We start from the raw sequence: 18,652 nt of genomic DNA on the forward strand, positions 1-18,652 counted from the left end.
TGAGTCAGAAGACTGTTTGAACAGTGTTTCTTGGATAGATGAGATTAAAATAGACATTTTCATTTACGTGAGAAGGGTTATATATATGGAGCAAGAAAAAAAAATGCATCACACTATTAAAAATGTATCCCAATCAAGAAACATGGTGGCATTGGCATCTTTGGTTTTTTGCTGCATCTGAGCAAATATGGCTTGTCATCACTGATGAAGCAATAAAATTATTCAATTCTAAAATCATCAGGACATCTGTCAGTGATCTAAATGATAGGAAAAGGTATGATGATAGGAAACAATGACAGAAATAACTGAAAAGAGCCTGAAGTGAGCACTGAATATGAGGACACAGACCTCAGACCTGAAGCTGTTCTGAGTACGACAATGGTCTAAAAGTCTTCAGTGCTAACCCAAAGGACGGTTCACCGGGCACCTTAAACATTTAGCTGCAGTCACTGCTGCACATGGGATCAACTAAGACACTAAAAGCAACATTTCAAATGCTTTTTCTCTTCACTGATATGCAATGGATCGTTTTCCTTAAAACTATTTTGTCTAATATTTTTAATGTTTTTAATTTTTAAACCTCACTTTAGAAACTTATTAAAGTTTCAGGTCATGTTTATGCAGAAATCTGGAAAATAATAAAGGGTTCACATTTTCTTCCCATAGCTGTATGCCTATGTAGACTAAAACAATAGACTATATCTGGAATATCTGAGTTATAAAGTGCACCACTCTTAACAGGAAAAAAGGCCCTTACCAGTTACTTGATGAGCAATATGAAGGAAAAAAATATCCAGAAGTAATCAGCTGCTCTGTCCACTTAGCCCCTTCAAACCTGGACACAAAGAAGAAAACAATAAAATAAAGTAATTGTATGACTATCTTGTGGTACATAAAATTTTTATTTTTAAAAAAAAAATCAAAGAGGGTGAAACTGAGAAAGGGAGATTTATCAGTGGGAAAGTCACAAATAAATATAAGTTTGACTATTTGACTTTTTCAGCTTTTTGACATTTCTCCCATTAAAGGCACATGTATGGTGAAGTAAACTGCAGCCATACTGAGTCCAGTGGTCATCAGACTTTCCAGCACACAGGGCTTCTATGTGACAAATTGCTCTGACTCATAACATGAGAAGTAAAACTGATGGTTTACAGAATAAAGACACAGAAAGTTAGAGGAAGGAGGAGAACGAAAAAAGCTGAAGGCGACAGTCAATAATTCTATCTTAAAGAACCTTTCCTTCTTTCCTTCCTACTCCCTTTCCTCTGCCTGACCCTCCCCCCTTTGCTCCCCACATTCTTCTTACCCTCGCCCCTTCATACCAGAATTCTTACATCTATAAATATCAACAAGAGAGTCTATAGAACTACATACACACATACTGTAAACACACACACCAGTCTAAACCAATGAGCACAGTGGCGTATTGTGCCAGCAGAGCCAATACACACTTCCACGGCCATTACTCCCCATGGAAACAGGCGAGCGCGTTCGCACACACATGTGATGTTGACGTTGTACCCGCACAGTGGCTGCCTTAGACAATAAGCTATTTCAGGGCCAAATCGCTGACAAAAATCCATTTTTCCACCCCACTAAAAAAGATCAGGAATGAGGGAGGGAGAAAGAGCAGGATAGAGAGAAAAGCTGAAATCAAATAAACAGTGGCGTACATCTCTCTTAAGCTGGATTTATCTCTGTATTTTGTCATCATTCTAATTTATTCCCCAACCTGCTTACAATTACCGCCTTTTCAAAACTCATATTGCCGGCTTGTTGTTGTTCTAAGAGAGATTGCGTGGTAGCTGCAAATGAATGAGCGGGGGACTTGCATAAGGTGGAAAAGCTCCTAGTGTACTTTTGTAGATTATCCACTTGATACCGATTCATTTTCTCCCTCTCTTGTCACAGTTTTCTAAAGGAGGCGATGTAGGACAAACATGCAAATGCACACAAAACACACACACAAATGTACGCGTAGATACAAACGCACACAGTACTGTAGCGGAAGGGAGTGGGCTCATCATCTTTAGTTGTGATTACAACACTTGGCAAGCTCTCCCCTGCCTGTTTGCCTGCCTATTGCCTTACAAATGGATTAGTAAGCCCTGTTCCATTTGTGTGTGTAGCTTCTCTGAGATTTAGGCTGACTTACAAATAACACCAATCAGATTTGGGAGCAGCCATTGTGTAGTCTTTTCTGGGGGAATATTGAGCGATATGATTTTTGGGACAACACTGGAAAAACCTTAGGACTGTGTGTACTTGTGCGTGTACGCATGTGTTGAGAAGATTTTTACATGTCTCGTAACGAGAAAGTCTGCCTTCAACTTTTGGAGTCAGTCAGCAGTTAATCCCTGAGAGGACTGCTCACTCATCCCCACTTTGCCTGTAATATAAAGGACGACAACTCCAATCTGAGAAAGAGAGGAAAAGCAGGCAGGCTTTCCAATGTACACGATCTACAGAGCAGAACTGTTCAGTTCATTGTGAAAACGACTGACGAAAAAGACAGAAAAGCTTTCTGAGAGACAGACAACTGTTTCGGTCTCGTACATTGTTGGTGGATCCCAAATTTGAAGATAGAACAAATGTTCTACTAAAAGCTGCGTGTGCCCCGACATCTCAGTGTACATGATAAATGCACTGCATTTATATAGCACTTTTCTAGTCATACTGGCCACTCAAAGTACTTTACAAGCTGTGTAACTGCTTCTGTGTGTGAATGTGTGAGGTACTTTTCGAGAGGAAGGTTACAGCAGAAATAGTACGCAAGAAGCACCAAACAAAAGAACAGTCGATCAGCATGCATTTGGCCCCATTTCTATGGAGAGAAATTTGCCTCAAAAGTGTTACGAATGCGTACAATATGATTCACAAGCATAAACAAATGTAGTCATGCAACTTTTGAGGACTCACAAATGCGTGCTCCGATCCAGATACAAATATGAAGCATTGTGATCACATGGAAACTATTTTACAAATGCGTACATCCAAACCTGAATAAATGGTGATTATTTATGCACAGCGTATTAAGTTCAGCTTCCCGAATTGGATCGTTTTCTCTTTCAGTGCATACAAATGTTTAAAAATACAGTTAACACCCCTCTCGCTCACTTACAAAACCTTAAATGCACATGCACCAGTCGCCTGACACAAGACCAGTCATTAAATTTCCTCCCTACTAAATATTCGACAGTCAACTGTTAGTGGCATTAAAACAAAGTGGAAGTGATTGGGAATTACGGCAACTCAGCCTCAAAGTGGTAGACTACAGAAAATCACAGAGCGGGGGTTTGTGGATGCTGAGGCAAATGGTGTGCAGAGGTCACCAGTTCTCTGAAGCCAATCGATACAGACCTCCAAACTTCACATGGCCTCAGATTAGCTCAAGAACGGTGCACAGAGAGCTTCATGGAATGGGTTTCCATGGCCGAGCAGCTGCATCCAAGCTCACTGCAGAGTGTCAGATGCAGTGGTGTAAAAGCCCACCAACACTGGACTGCAGACCAATGGAAATGTGTTCTCTGGAGTGACGAATCAGACTGCTCTGTCGTGCAATCCGATGGATGAGTCTGTGTTTGGCAGTCGCCGGGAGAACGGCATTTGTCTGACTTTGCCAAGTGTAAAGTTTGGTAGAGGGGGCATTATGGTGTGGGGTTGTTTTTCAGGAGTTGTGCTCGCCTCCTTAGTTCCAGTCAAAGGAATTCTTAATGCTTCAGCACACCAAGACATTTTGGACAATTTCATCATTCTAACTTTGTGGAAACAGTTTGAGGATAGCCACCTCCTGTGCCAACATTCCAAAATCCCATGAACTCCTAAACCCTATGGAAAGTGTTCCCCAAGTGGCAATACTACTGTACTACCTCAAAACTTGAGGCAGGTAGTTGGAAAAGTAATAATCAAGTTTAGAGTTTCTAGTCATCTGTAAAGCAGCTTGGCCCAAAGTTAAATTCTTTCATTAGTTTAACTTGTCAGTTTAACTTCATAATTGCCCAATTGTTTCTCTGATCTAACAGCATCTAATTTATTTATTTTTTCCTGAAGGGGAACAAAATATCTCACTAAAAAATTATGGATAAATCATTTTTAAACTGGATTGACTAGTTGAATTCACAAGCTGCGTAAGTATTTCTAAAATAACGCATTAAAGTTCTTACATATAAACCTGAAGTCACCAAAATACATAATGTGGAGTTTGGAGTCATACCACAAATGCAACAAATCTCTATCAGAAAATTGGCTGCATGGATATTGCCAAATCAGATTTTTATGCCATAGGGTCACGACTCAATAAATGCCTAAAATTTGGTGAGACTAATAAATCTTAGAGAGCATACAACAGTTATTCTGGGTGTAACATGTGTTTCAGTAACCAGTATGATGGGAAAAACTAGACGAATCACATCCACAACATTGATTACAAATGTAGTTACACTATGGGGAAGAACAAAACATACTGATCTTGTAAATCTCAAAATTTATGGAAAGGGTGAAAGCTATTTACTGTGAAAAACAAAATTATAATAATGCTCACTTATTAAAAACTGGTTTGTAAATCATCAGTGACAATTATCTGAATGGTTATAAAAAATTTATATGGTTAATTAATATTGCAATAACATATGAAGCAGTGCTAAAGCTATAAGCAGGTGCAATATAATACATTAGACATGTATGATTTATAAAGTAATCAGATTTCTTACACAAACTATCTTGACTGGTGATCTTAACACACACAAAGAATTATAAGTGCCCCCAACTTAGTGAAAACGTAGCTACAGTGGACACACATAAAAGACAAAAGCAAAAGCATCTGTTTTAAAATAAATATGAAACCTTTTTCTTTGATGATTTGCTAGAATATGCAGAATTTTCTGGTCTTTTTTTTTTCCTCAATACAATAGCAGAGTTGTTTTGGGGGGTTTTTTGTGTGGAGGACTAAAAATTCTTTGTCTAACTCTTGGTGACTGAGCAGGATTAAAACAGTATTAGAAAAACATATTGACATATAATGTGTGTGCACAACAAAGGCTGGCTCCTTGAAAAGAAAACATTTTTTCATGGTTTATTATTTTCTAGTTGTGCTCAGCATTGAAGAGGTGATTCGGGTTAGTCGATCAGAGGTGAGAGACTCTGTTACCCAGGCACCAACTGCGTGTTTTTTTAAAGCAAGCCCGATCATACATATGATTTTAGCCTGAGATCAGCACAAAGAGTTTGAAGTAGCTTGCTCCAGAGCAACTATCTGGTCACAAACTCTCCTCTACCATTTATAAACATTATAAAATGAGAGCACCAATTTTAGTGGAGGAGAACAAGGAGTGTTTGGTATATGGGAAAAGTGATTGTGTGCGAGTGTGTGTTTGTGTACACATATGTGTTTCTGCCAACCCAAGAGTACAGTTTGTGTGAATAAAGCTTTAAGCTGAGCCTCCATTAAGCCCCTTTCAACACAATGCCTTTCTCTCTGAGAAACTCTCTGATGGAAATCTGCTTTTGTTGCTGCAGTTCAATGTCCCTGCTATCTCCTGATGGAAGGAGAGAAAGGAAGGTCTGAATGGGCCTCTATAGTTTTATGTTCCAGACAGTTCACACACACACATGGCAAATAACACACAGTCCTTGCTCTTCTACAATGAAATCAATGCTCTCAGTTTTCATCTCTGCGCACAGCATCTCACAGTGCCAAAGGCTTCTTGTGATCAAACACCACATCATGTTCTGCAACTTCTGATACTGTTGCTAACACAGTGCTGCTTTTGTAGTTCAGTGTTGCTGTTCATTCACATTGTATTCAGCTGCAATAAAGGATGGATTTTTTGGGGGGGGTCAAACAATACAAATCTTTTTTTTCTTGCTTACTGATTATTTATTTCCGATGCCATTACCCCTATATTTGCCTTACCTTTACCCTCAACTAGTATTGATTATAGTTTATAGAGCTTCATTTAAAGTCATGTATTATTCACCTGCAGTCCCCTTGAACAAAGTTTTAAAAGCTTTTAACTCCAAAATTACATGATCATAGTAACAATTTGGCTTTTATTGTTTTAGAAGAACAATAACATTCTCATACTCATAACACAGATTGCCAAACAGAGTGAGCCAGTCTGTGATGAGTCTCTTGGCAAAAGGGGACTCGACTTAACTGGTTATATTCCAGCTACATTCCTATATAAACCAGGTTTTAAGCACCTGTTTCATTTTGCATTTAAGCTTCTGTCCTGCATCAATTATGTTATTATTTATGGAGGAATTTTGGAATTTCTGTTTCAATTCTATGAGGCTCTGGTTCGACTCTGAATGCAAGTAGTTAATGTGTCAGTACATGGCAACAGGTTTACAATTTTCACTGATTTATCACAAACAAATTACATGAAATTGCCATTTTGAGCACACTGACTGCATTTTATTGACGTCTTGATGCACTAAACTTGCTTTGAAGCAAGCAGTTGCCGTATTGGTCCCATTGCACATTGTCTCTAATATGACTGTTTTCTTAGTATGACTGTAGCATAAATAAGGCTGATCAAGACCACACACCAAAGCACAATAGTGACAAAGAATGTTCCTCAATTTAGCTGAATTGGGACTTTTAAAACAAACAAAATATATAAAAAGAAAAGTGAACCTATGTTAGGAAATACATGCGTGGTTTGAACAGGTGTGCTGAGCTGTTGGTGCAAAAGTTATCATGGGGTCAGGAGAGTCTTAGAATTGAGCCTGATTGTTGAGAAGGATAAGACTTTAAAAAAAGGGAAATGGACAAAGAAGACAGAGAAACACAAGCACAGCTTTAAAGACGGGCTTTAGTAAACAGAGTGGGAAGATCACAGGACTGTTAGCCGGCCATGTATCACAGAGACATTTAAAGTAAGCTTAAGAAAGAGAATCCTTTTAATGCAAAGATTAACACTCAGAGATAGCAGCCTATTGACTGCTACTGTATTGGTTTACATTAGACGGTACAGGTAATGAATACAATGGCTGTTCAGTGTACATGCAAAACACTGATTAACTGGAACCATCTGCATGCAATCTACAAAGACACTGTCACACACAGTTAATAAACCTCAACCACACACACACACAAAGATTAGTGCATACAGAGCCTCACAGAAGACAGCAACAGAGGCATGAGGAGTCTCGAAATGAAAATGAGTTAATGCACAAACACAGACAGTGACTTCCACAGATGGGTGACTCGAAGCATCTGACTGGGTGAAATGTGAGTGATCTGATTGAATTATAGACAGGATACAATGGAGACAGACCGCCAGGGTCCGGCCTGAAACCTCACATCACTATTGTGTCCGCCAGCATGCCATCAGGGTGAACACAGGACAACACTGAAGGAGAGAATGAGAAACCAAGCCTGACGATATTGTCTGGTAAAAAAAAAAAAAAAGTGATTTTTTTGGTGAACTAAAAGAGTTTGGTTGCAGTTGGGGCAGAGGCAGCTTCCATTAAATATGGCATTGGGGAAACAATTTTCAAAGGAGACCTCCAGCCGGTCATAGCAGATGGCTGCCTAACCCTGATTCTGCAGGTTTCTTCTTGTTAAAAGGGAGTTTTTCCTTCTCACTGTCGCACTTGGGAAGGGGGTCATCTGACTGTTGGGGTTTTCTCTGTATTCTTGTAGTCATTACCTTAAAATATAAAAATTTTTAGGGTAACTGTTGTTGTGATTTGGGGCTATATAGATAAAAGTGAATTAAAAGGAACATGGGGAGTTTCTGTCATTTGCCATTTCTTTGAGCACTGCAACTTCAAACTGACTCACATCCTATTTGTGGTTACAAGCAAAACTCAGAAAACCACACCCAAAAACAGCTATTCAAGTCATCCTAGCCCTTAGTATTTTTATTAGCACTATTTTTGTGTATCATACCTTTAAAAACTCGTGGTGCATGCTCCAAACTCAACATTTGACACACCAGTCCAACTCTTCTTCTAGCCGTATAAAAGTCCTTGTACCTTCCTGGAGAATAACCCCAACCATACTTTTTTTCTTTTTACAAATACTTCAACCAGAATATGGTATAACATCTCTGAATGCCCACTTGCTCCTTACAGATTACTGCTAACTTTTAAATCAACCCAAGCCTGAAAATTCAATTTTTCATGGATATATGGATGCTAGACTTGAGTGGAACATGTGAGAATAGTTACACTGATCCCTTCATTGTAGTCAAAGGAGTTTGGAATGTTTTTAGCTCTTAATGGTGCCTCTGTGCTCAGTTAATTTATAGAGCGTGGAGAGCATCTAAACCCAGAAATGGCTAATCAAGTCGGACTTAACACACAGTTATGTATAGTTTGTGTATGAGCAACAGCAGTAGCAGCATCTGCTGGGGTCACAATGTTGAAGTCCAATCTTGTTTTATCAAATTAATACTGCCCTTCTCAGCATGCTTCCGTGAACACACACAAACACAGTTGCACAGTTGTGCACCTTCATCACTTAATCATGTTATGCATAGCATGCCGCAGTACAACACAGAGACAATACACACAGACTCCAAAACACTATTACATTATTAAAGGGTAAAGGTTAAGGAGAGAAGACATCATTGCAGGGTCATCTTTTCAACATTTCTTTACAAAGTCTAATATAAACCGTTATAATAGCTTTATAAACTTATGTTGAAATTAAGTTACTGTTCCATCATAAATATTTAAAAAAACCCAATGAACTATTCAAGCCTTCAACAGCAAACATCAACAGTACGTTACACTATTCCATCCTCAATTCAACATAGAAAACAACATTGCAACAGCTATTTCATTTATTCCTTCATTCATTTAAAATGGATTGTGGTTATAATTCGGCATTCTGTAAATGATAATGTTAACAATAACGAAAAGCACTTCATTATGTTCCACGGGCAAATTAATGCCCTGGAGAGCATTATATGAAATAAAGGCTGGTCTAATATTATACAGACAATGCACCACTGAGTCCAAAGATGTCATCCTGAACTACAACTTGCTGGAACAAATGTGCTTAGCAATTATGCATCAGTGACATCAGGGTATTGTATTGTTGTATGGACAAGGACGCGTCTCAGCACCTTGACCCTTTCTCAGAGCTGGCCAATAGCTATTCAGAGAAACGGTTTCTTTTGAAATACAACATCCCTACTTTTCTTTGCCAAGTCTAAATCAACCCAGGTAATTAGAATTCTATAAACAAGGAAGAATAAGGCCTTTCCTGTGCCGTCTTTGTGAGCCGGAATGGGTACAATGCATGACTGATGGATGTCAGGACACCAGATTCAGAGCTCTGAGACCTCTACAGAGCTACAAACAAACAGACAAACATTTTAGAGATGGAACGTCACAAACAAAAATCATAATGCCGTTATGTCCTGTTGTCTAGAACTCTCAAACAAATGCCTGATTATTCCTTTGCATCATGAAGTTCATCCAGTGAACTTCATGATGCACTTCAATTTTTTTTAGTTGTAATAAACAACCAGTGTCTGAAGCTTTGGCCATGGAAAGAACAGGGAAGGACACTTGTAGTTGCAGGGGTACTACTGGCAACTGTTGGCTGAAAAATTCTATAGATTTGTTGCTAAAGCTCAATGAAAAGTTGATAAAGTTGTTGCTAACAAAGTGAAGTCTGAAAATTACTGCTTTGAGTGGGAGAGATGGCAGACACCCAAGCTAAGATTTTATATTTACATACATTAAAAAAGGAGACTATTCAAATACGAAATTAAAAACAACAAAATATAGAGTAGATGAATATTTGAATAGTTGGAGATGAACATAACTATGTTTTAAAATCAGTTCATGCAACATGAAAATACTAATTGAAGTTCCACATCTTTAATGCAATTACTAGATGTTAAGGTTAAGAACACACAAAGTTCTGGAAAACACAGTGTAAGTTGCGATGAAAGAAAAACAGTGTAAATGACCCACGGCAGATCCGATGACATCAGCATCTCTTTTATTAACACACGCGGTTGCTGTTCACAAACACCAACAACAACACCACTAACCGAGACCCAGTACAGACTTTTTATGCTGGCGAGGCGTGACTGCAGATGCCGTGCAGGTGCGTCCATCTCCCCTGCAGCGGCAGTGCAGTCCACGCGCTGCCACAGAGAGTTTTTCAGTTCAAACAATTAAAATGGTCAGCCTCTATTGTGCAGTTTATCACCAACAGCAACAATGAACTTATGGAATATGGAACTTTTACCATCTACATTTCCACAATAACTAGCAAACTTATTTTAAGATTAAAAGTTCATTTCACTTATTTTCCTCTCCGAAATTAGCCGGGGAGACTTGTAATCATCGTTATTATCATCCTCTACTTTTTTTTGCAATGTTACATTATTTTTATGCTAAAGCTGCTCCATCAAACCAAGGAGCTGGTGGTAGACTTCCGCAGGCACAAGCATTCTCCACTGCAACCACTGAACATCCAGGGTATGGACATTGAGGCTGTGGACAGCTACAGGTACCTTGGTGTTCATCTGAACAACAGACTGGACTGGACTCATAACTCAGACGCCCTCTACAGGAAAGGGCAGAGCAGGCTGTACCTGCTGCGGAGACTCAGGTCGTTTGGGGTGGAGGGCCCACTCCTGAAGACCTTCTATGACTCTGTGGTGGCTTCTGCTATCTTTTATGGTGTGGTCTGCTGGGGCGGCAGCATCTCTGCTGGGGACAGGAAGAGACTGAACAGGGTGATCCGAAGGGCCAGCTCTGTTCTAGGATGCCCTCTGGACCCAGTGGAGGTGGTGAGTGACAGGAGAATGGCGGCTAAGCTGTCATCCCTGTTGGACAATGTCTCCCACCCCATGCAGCAGACTGTGACAGCACTTAGCAGCTCCTTCAGTGGGAGACTGCGGCACCCACGGTGTGGGACGGAGAGATTTCGCAGGTCTTTCCTCCCCACTGCTGTCAGACTCCACAACAAAGACTTTAACTGAACAAACACACACATCCACACATGTGCAATAACACTAAGTGCAATAATCCTTTCTGGCATCGTTGTATTTTTACTCAGTTGTATATAGCATTCGTATTCTATTTTTATCTTATTGTATATTTTTATTCTATTTTATTCTACTGTATATAGTATATTATTTTATTCTATTCTGTACAGCTGTGTACTGTATTTATTCTTATTGTATTCTAATTTTTGCGTCATAACTTTTGCACTGTCCACTTCCTGCTGTGACAAAACAAATTTCCCACGTGTGGGACTAATAAAGGTTATCTTATCTTATCTTATCAACACAGCTAGCATTGAACCTGTTTCAATTCAATTTTCTGCAGGACAGTTTATGGAAAAGAAATTACATTAGAAGTAAAGACGTGTTATTTGCTGAATTTTTTATGTTCAGTTGCAGGTTTCACGCTCTGCGGAGTATTCATGGTTAGTTTGGTGTAGGTCCAATCACTGGCATATTTAAATTACTGAAGATACTAATCATCTTCTAAACCCTTACATGCTTATTACTTTTAGTGACTGTTTTGTTTCTGGTCTCTAACAGGGTTTTATTCTTGCACTGTCAAGGACAGCCACCCAGTTTTTTTGTTGTATTTTGAATGAATTAATGCCTTTTATTGTCACAGCACACTCATTCTCCTCCAGTGACTACATTCACGTCAGAGAGAAATAAACATAGTTTCATAAAAGCTCTGTTACTTTAACACAAAAACCCATATACTGTCTAAAAGGGAATTTCATCAACACCATAGCTGTATCATTATGCTATATTATATATTAGATGCGACCCTGATGGGCAGAGAGGTAGTGAAAGATTAGGAGAAAGGCCAAAGTGCATCACTCAGGCTTGTTTTTCTCCATTCTCCCTCTGCCTCTATGTTTCTTTCCACCTTTCTCTCTCTGACAGTTGCTGTACCACTAACACCGCCTCCACAATTAGTGTCTTCTCACCGACTATACACAGATACACGCACACACACATACATGGTGACACCCCAGGGCCCTGCACAACCCAAACAGCATAATTAGACATCCCCTAAACAAAGCACACACTCTGTAATTACTCTGTAATGTTACATAGCACAGGGGACTCAACAAAAGCCATTTTCCTTGGATCAGCCAGTACTGTGCACACACTCTATACTCTTCTCTCATGTGTCTCTGACTGTGTACATTTTTATTGATTTCACTGGGCAGAGAATTCCCAGTGGCTGTGTTCTGGTTTGTGAGAATAATGCACAAGTCGCTGAGTGCAAGCGTGACTGTATCTATAGGTATGTATGCTGTTGCTTACATATATGCATGTACAGCATGTGTGCGTACACACACAGACCTCGACAGCACATGAAGTGGCAGAGCAATTGAATGTCTTCATCTAGCGTTGCTCAGTCCAGGGAGAAAGACATGCTAAGTATAGAGAGAGAACTTGCACACAGACACAAACACACACTCCTCTTTTCTCTCTCCCCGTCTTGTTGCTTCTCAGTCTCCAGAATGGGACATGACTAATTTCTCCAGACAGAGCGACAGCATAAACACAGTGCTGAACACATGTGCTGATACCGTTCTTGGCAGGACTCCCTTCAGCTCCAACAATCTAACACCACCACCACATCTGATCACAACATGACAGACGCCCCCAAACACATCCACCATGTTCCCCCTCCTCCCTCTTTCACCACCCCCTTTTTTCACCACCGTGTCCCCGAGTCAGCACAGATATTTCACTAAGTCCAGTGGCAATAAATTATCTTGCTCCGTGCCAGGCAAAGTAGTGTGAAATCACATTAGATCTTAATCAGAGACTATTGTGTTTGCCTTGTTGGATTTTTTTCTTTCATAACGGGCGTTATGTTTTGTTGTGTTGAGTTCGAGCTCTGAAAGTATCCTCACTGTGGGGATATATCAGAAAGCATTTCTTCTTATGCTGATGCTGCTATAGAAAGAAGTCTAAACATTTCCCCCATTTTGGTTAAAGACGATAAAAGTTTAGAGACTCTATCCAATGGAAAAAAAACAAGATATTCATTTCTGCACCAACTTTTTTTTTTTTTTTTTTTTTTAAAGAACGGTCCATGACGGGTGATGATCCTCAACACAAAACTCAGGTCCAGTGGTGCATGAGAAAATAATCTTGAATATAAATGTATTTATTTATAGTTTTTTGTTGTTGCTTTTTTTTAATCTGAGTCCTTCAACCGTATGATGTGACAGCTTGTTTTGTAGTTACCTAAATGTGCTGATGCATTTTATTTGGGACAGCTTGTGCAAAAGCGAATATATCATTCAAAAATCTTTGTGACACATTTGATGACTTTCATTTGAAGATCTGAAGTCAACAACTGTCAAAGAATTAGGCTGTCACCAAGTTGTGGTTTTATATTCCACAGACAGGTAACAAAAGGAAAGTAACTGAGTAGTATGGGAATTACTTCTGTTTAATAATCCATCCATTCACTTCCACTTATCTTTTTTCAGGGAGTTCAGAGAACTGAACTCAGAAGACCTTTACACACCAAATGCGTAAAAATGGTGTGAATCTCTTAAAAATATTTTTTTAACTGTTTGTTCAGCCATTCACTGTAATTTCACTGTTGAAATTTGAGACATTTTTGGGACCCAAATAAACAGATCTAACCAATCAGACCACTGCTTATGGGAAGTAGCGGTACTGAATATGCAATTAAATGGAAATGGTAAAAAATACCATATTACCTCAGATACACAGCACATAGACACTGCTCTGGGTCAATCAGCTCTCTTGAATTATTTCTCTGCCTCCTCCGATGTGGTCCCAGCTCTGCTAACAAGAGCTCAAAAGCCTGTCCTGAAATTCGTGCAAGCGGTCATGATACAGCGTCAATTCTTGGATCAAACTATCCCTGTGGATGCCTTCTCAGGAGAACTACATTTACCCAAATTCTCAGTTTCTTATATTGTTTCGAAACATGACGACCAGCTCATCATTGGCCTAATGTCAAGAAAAAGGCAACGCATTCAGTGACTATATACCTACTAGGACTGCCACAAACGATTATTTTTTTAGTCGACTAGTCACCGATTATTTTTGCGATTAGTCGACTAATCAGATCATGCATACATTGGACGTAAAACTACAGCTTATTGCACCAGCAGCATCTGCTCTTATATAACTATCATTAGCTTACAGCTTTAAGTGTTTAAGGTATGTGCTAACTAAAAATAAAGACAAGATGATAGTTTATTAAACTTTTAATAAAATTTGCAGATTGTTTCGGTGGAGTTTAGTAAACTCAGCCGTCTGCTCCGTGCTATCTAAAATATACCAGGACACTGGAGTATATTCTCGACTAGCTCACACTTCTGTTTAATCAGTTTTCTGTTTGACGTTTATTCAGCTGTGTGAAAACTGTAACTTTAACCTCAGCCAAACAGATTTACTCAGGAACAAATAAAACACAAAAAAAGTCAAACAATAAGTTTTAAGTTATCTAAGTGACTTATATATCATGTTTAACCTGAGTAGCGAAAGACCGCGGGGGTTTGAAAACGATTTGCCGGGAGTCCACTGTTCTTGCCGGCTCGAGTGACCATTGAACCTCCCGGCTAGCTATCGGGCTGGCGGGTAACAGACGTCTCCGAAAACATTGGAGCACTTTTGCAAATATGCGATGTCTTGATACCGAGCAGATATTTGAGGCTTACACAGCTACATTCTCACCTGAAAATATGTTAAACGTTTATTTTGTGACCCAGAAAGAGTAATAAGAGTAATATTAAAACTGCCGCCATTGTTGAAAACTGGAATTGGCTGAGCCGTGCTATGAATTCTGGGATAGGTTGGGGCACAAAGGATATGCCCGACCTATCCTTCAAATCTGGGGAAAAGTAGGATGCATTTGTCAGCTCCATTTGCAGAAGTCTTCGAATTCGGAAAGCCTTCACCACGTCGCTGTAACGTAATCGGCCTTCAAATGCGGCCTCTGAAGGATGCGACCTGAATTTGGACAACGCTGCGATACCAGAGTTGCTTCTTCTTCTTCTTCTGGGTTTAATGGCAGCTGGCATCCTTGTACATGCAGTACTGCCATCTTCTGTTTCGGTCTGTTATTACACTCTTAAATCCTACTACTTATTCCTGCGTCTTTCAGGATCTTACAAGGCTTTAAACAGCGTTTGATAGTCGGCGTAATCGTGACTAGTTGACTAAGCGTGGCAGCCCTAATACCTACACAGCAAGACTGAGCCAAAAAAATAGGAAATTTCCCGTTAATTTTCACTTACATTCTGTGTATAACAGCCTTGAGACTCAGTATCTTGTCTTTTAAGGGTAATTTGGTGATAGATTAGCCTAAAAAGATTTTTCGTTAACCAATTATTTTCAACTTATCTCAGTCCTTGTAACAACAGTTAATTGCAACAAAATTACCAGCAAATCTATCATTTAGATCTACAAACATCTGTGGAAAATCTCTGTGAAATGTGTGGAACATGGAAAATTTCGGCATACAACAGTAGTGGGTATTTGTTGAAAATAACACTGAAACTATATGAGGTTGAGTAAGCCACATCATAACTCATCACCGTTTCTTTCCAGATCCAGGTGAGTGAGAGTGTCAAACTAGCAGGCTGACCTTTATGAGCAATTTCACTTTCAATAACAACAGCCCATGAACTAGTGTGACACAACGAATGGTCTCCATGTGATGAGCTTCCTTTAATGAGCTGCACCTCACTTGACAACAGATAAAAATTAACACTCTACCTCTTAATGATGTCCGTTAGGCCTAAAGATCTTATCTTCTTCCTTCTCTCAGAGACAATCAACACAACTTAACAAGTCTTTTCAATCACTAAGTTAATAATCTTAGGCATTAATTAACCAGTCCACAGGAAAATGAGCCTTCAGTTAATCCAAAATGCTGTCCTCTCTGTGCTCTCCTGTTTTGGCTTCCCTTCATTGGCTTCCTGTTAAATCCAGAATTGAATTCAAAATCCTGCTCCTCACATACAAGGTCTTAAATAATCAGGTCCCATCTTATCTTAATGACCTTGTAGTACCATATCACCCTATTAGAGCACTTCGCTCTCGCTCTGCAGGCCTACTTGTTGTTCCTAGAGTATTTAAAAGTAGAATGGGAGGCAGAGCCTTCAGTTTTCAGGCCCCTCTTCTGTGGAACCAGCTTCCAGTTTGGATTCAGGAGACAGACACCATCTCTACTTTTAAGATTAGGCTTCAAACTTTCCTTTTTGCTAAAGCATATAGTTGGGGCTGGACCAGGTGACCCTGAATCCTCCCTTAGTTATGTTGCAATAGACGTAGGCTGCCGGGGGATTCCCATGATGCATTGAGTTTTTCCTTTCCAGTCACCTTTCTCACTCACTATGTGTTAATAGACCTCTCTGCATTGAATCATATCTGTTATTAACCTCTGTCTCTCTTCCACAGCATGTCTTTTATCCTGTCTTCTTTCTCTCACCCCAACCGGGCGCAGCAGAAGGCCCCGCCCCTCCCTGAGCCTGGTTCTGCCGGAGGTTTCTTCCGGTTAAAAGGGAGTTTTTCCTTCCCACTGTCGCCAAAGTGCTTGCTCATAGGGGGTCATATGATTGTTGGGTTTTTCTCTGTATCTATGAAGCGCCTTGAGGCAACTTTTGTTGTGATTTGGCGCTATATAAATAAAATTGAATTGATTGAAATATATGTGTAAGGAAACACAACTAATGGATAAATCGCTAAAATAGCTGTCTAAATTTAAGGGTGCACAGCTTAAGCAGTTACTAAATCCAACAGATAAATTGTGATAAAGCTAAAAGCAATAGCTACATTTACTTAATGTAAAAGATGGATAAAGTGTGGGAGCGACCGTGGCTCAAGGGGTTGGGAAGCGCATATGTAACCGGAAGGTTGCCGGTTCGATCTGTCCTGGTCGTTGTGTCCTTGGGCAAGACACTTTACCCTACCGCCTACTGGTGTTGGCCAGAGGGGCCGATGGCGCGATATGGCAGCCTCACTTCTGTCAGTCTGCCCCAGGGCAGCTGTGGCTACAACTGTAGCTGCCTCCACCAGTGTGTGAATGTGAGAGTGAATGAATAGTGGCATTGTAAAGCGCTTTGGGTGCCTTGAAAAGCGCTATATAAATCCAATCCATTATTATAAAAAAATTTAATAAATGAATGAAAACAACAAATGCCGATAAATGAATACATACTTAAAATAGTTAGTTATAATAGACCATTTAAAATCTTTTGCCAAAGCCAAGATATAAATGGAGAAAAAGCTAAAACTAACCGACAAATGGCTAGAGTAGTTAGCTAAAATGCTGCCAATCTGCTGTTAATGGATTAATGACAATGGCTGCATTTGTTGTGTGTCCATTTTTGTTTTTGATACTGACAATTAAAATTACCACCAGTAGCTTTGGCACTTAAATGCTGTGCTTCGTGCCATCATCACCTTTTTAGTATTGGTATCATAAAAATATTTTCAGCATTTGTAGTTATTTGTTTAAATGACAGCAGACATTGATTAGAGCCCTATCCTACTAGGCAGGTTCAACATACCCAGGGCACCGTCCTGTTATCTTAATTCACCCTAACATCAGCAGTCCGCTTCGGTCGCACAAAGCTGGTTATCAACTTTCTAAGTTAACCCACGGTTTCCCCTGTGCATTCACATGAAAGGGCGGCAGCTGATTTTACAAAGGAAGATAAAACTACAATATTAGAAAAACATGACAGATAATACAGACTGATAGTAACACAGCAGCTACAGATAAAGCAATGATATAAAAAGTGCTATACAGTAGTTCAGTATTCAAAGGGCTGCATGAATGTGTGAGTGCTTTAACTGCTTTGTTCAGTAAGACAAAAGCCAAGTCTAGTCTATGAATAACGTCTAGCCTGTTTGAAACCTCGAACGAAAGCTGGTAAAAATCTCGACTGCGCAAGTTAACAGACTTAGCAATATGACAGCACTATCACTACAAATCAGATGGATTATATTCCTTTACTTGTGATTTTTCAATATCCCTATAGGATATAATCTTAAAGAGTTTTTCCTCATTTTAAATGGAATAGTTACAGTAGAGACAGACAGTTTGGGGAAGGAGCTACTGAGCTACCAACAGGATTTTCTCCCCGGCAGTATGGACCTTAAGCACTCTGCCTTTTTTCTCAACCACCTGCACAAAACACTATTTGTCTTAGTCTGTACATAAAAGAGGGATGGAGCTTTTAGGTATGAAGTGACGCCAACACAGAACAGATTTAATCCTACATTCTTTCAAACAGCAACCAGAAGGCAACTCCTCTGATTGCAAAAAAGAAAAAAAGTCCAGTTGTGGAAGCATCAGTCTTGTAGTAGTCCATGAGAAAATTACACTTTTTTTTACTTTACCTATTACTTCAGTAAACATTTACCTAATGAGGAGGACATTCATTTGAATTATGGTGACATATAGAATGGAGAAAAAAAAACAACTAAAGCAAGGTATGTTTTAAGGGACAGCTACGCTGTAACTGACGAGTGACTATTGTAGGGGTAGTCAATAAACCAATAAACCAGTGGATGACAGAGTTCATAGATCATCACCAGATATTTATCTGTCTTTATCTTGTTTATTCGTGTTTCCTGACTGAAAGGCTCTTTGCAAGAAACTCATGCAACGACCTTTTTATAGACACCGATGT

The 18,652-nt window shown here is 39.5% G+C and overlaps 1 protein-coding gene across 6 annotated transcripts in view; it reads right to left on the reverse strand.

Annotated features, from left to right (window-relative positions):
- The window catches only part of sox5 (SRY-box transcription factor 5), a 254,966-nt gene that overhangs the window by 145,537 nt on the left and 90,777 nt on the right, over positions 1 to 18,652 (reverse strand). For 5 of the 6 annotated variants that reach the window (XM_080291864.1, XM_026147894.2, XM_080291865.1 and 2 more), the window contains one exon: positions 758 to 835. The exons of the other annotated variant lie outside the window; for it this stretch is intronic. The gene's annotated coding sequence lies outside the window, so the exon portion shown is untranslated. The remainder of the gene's footprint in view (positions 1 to 757; positions 836 to 18,652) is intronic. 6 annotated transcript variants of the gene reach the window in all.

This window comes from Astatotilapia calliptera, chromosome 17 (genome assembly GCF_964374335.1).
Source record: "Astatotilapia calliptera chromosome 17, fAstCal68.1, whole genome shotgun sequence".
NCBI classification, from domain to species: Eukaryota; Metazoa; Chordata; class Actinopteri; order Cichliformes; family Cichlidae; genus Astatotilapia; species Astatotilapia calliptera.